Raw genomic sequence first — 2,079 nt, forward strand, 5'->3', positions numbered from 1 at the left:
TCTTCCAAACACCCACCCTGTAGCATTGGCCCACCCGGCAAAATCGCACTTCTGGGTGTCCCCGATGGTGTCTGGAGTTTGCTGGGAATTTTAAAAATATGTTGAAAAAGCCCAGCAGAAGTGAAAGACGTGACCTGCCAGACCTGCAAAACCCAGACTGATGCATCCCCTGTCATCCAGGTGGGCCTGGTCTGCTGACACTGTGTCCGGCACACCCACAGCAGTCGGATTAAAGAAATAATTTGAAAGTCTTAACCTATTTTCACATACAACTGCATTGTTAAAAATGGTCTTTATTTCAATTTTTAAATAAATACCGAATTCCTGGAGCAGGCAAGCTTTTCATCAGCATTTGCTCTTCACAAGGTATTTTGTGGTGATTACAAACCTTTCCCTATTCTCACTAACGTGACAGTTATTCATTGTTTTTCTACTGCGGTTATTTCAGGTTTCTCTGGTGTTTGAAGGCATCAGTTTTCCACTTATGAACTACTAAGGGATTCTGGAGTGTTTACAGGAGATGGAGAGGTCCTGTGGATTAAACACACCCAGGAAAGGCAACACCACTGTCCCAAGTTTACATCTGCTCAAGAAGCGTTTCCTGAAAAACAAGTAGGGGCCTAAAAACTGGAAAACCAAACCTAAAAAGCTGGAAAAGCAGCTCTGAAATAGTACTGAGGAGAACTACCCATCCTTTCTGCGAGTCTTTTGGGTTTTCTGGGTATTATTTTGGTGCGTGGTGACTTGTCTGGAGCCTGTCAGTACCAAAGAAGGTACCAGGTTGTCCAGGAATCCGCGGAAGCGCGGATTTAAAACGTGTGGATGGCTGACAAAGAGCTCAGCCAGCGATGTGAAATATTGCCTCTAACAGCTTTTGGGGAGATTTCGCATAAACTGAATTGTCAGCCTGGAGTTCAGCGGGCAAAGCATGCAAATGAAAATTGATACTCCTCTCAGCGACTGGAAGCGAAAGGGCAGGGCCGGAGCGCGCTCCGGGATGAACTCAGCCCTGGGAGATGGAGACGGAGGTGCACTTATGGGAAAAGCGCCCGGCTCTTCTGTCTGCGGCGCGTCCCTTGCATGGATAAATACACTGCTCGCTGTTCATCACTGTCAGGAAAATTGTCACTTCTCACGAGCACCACATTAATTAAAAGTGAGAGTTCGGGCCGGGCAGCTGAGCGCTCGGGATCCTTCGGAAGGGGGATGGAGTGGTGTGTTCTTAGTGTGTCATGGCTCTGGGGTGAAACCAAACGGGTGCCAGAACCAGGGGAAATCAATCTGAACTCATGAGAAATTGATTTCCAAACCCTGTTCAGCCAACAGGGCCATGTAAGGTCAGCTGATGGGCTTGTGAAACTGTGTAGCAGAATAAAAATTGTATTTATCGACTTTAATTTGGCTATTTTATGTGTATGTATATAATTTTAGTAAGTCAGAAAGCAGACTAATGTACAGGTTTCAGAAAGCACACACATTTCACACAATTAATTTCAACTAAAATGGTGCCTGCTCACTACTTTGTGACTAGCAGGAGGAGAATTTTGTTTCTATTGCCATCCTGGATGACGTTCTGTGTCTTGGAAGCCACAGTGACGTTGTGTTTTGGGGTGCTGTGGGGGAAGTCTTGCAATCCCTTTCCTCCATCCGAGTTTTCCTATTCCCTTCTGTGAAGTGGTGGGGGCTGCGCTGCTGAGGCTGAGGAGAGCATATTACTGTAAAAATATTATTACACTCATATTATTGTACACACTTCACCGAGGATCCACACCCCTGTGTCCAAAGGGAGCAGAGCCCTCACACCAAGCCGGCTCTGTAGGGAGTTCAAAACACAGAATCACAGAGTATCACTGAGTCTGGACACCGATGTGCTGCAAACAAGTGAAAAATAAGCTTTTCTTCGATATTTACACACGCGGTTTGCCTTCACTGGGGAGGCTGGAGGCCACTCGGCAGGTCCAAGCTACGGCGGGTCAGGCTCACCTGGAAATAGACTAGAAAGTAAATTTCGGCTGTGAACCGCAAGCGCTGCACTTCCCGCGGCGGCCAGAGCCCGTGTCCCGGCGGAGCGCGGGGCCG

Source organism: Geospiza fortis, unplaced genomic scaffold, assembly GCF_000277835.1.
Source record: "Geospiza fortis unplaced genomic scaffold, GeoFor_1.0 scaffold396, whole genome shotgun sequence".
NCBI classification, from domain to species: Eukaryota; Metazoa; Chordata; class Aves; order Passeriformes; family Thraupidae; genus Geospiza; species Geospiza fortis.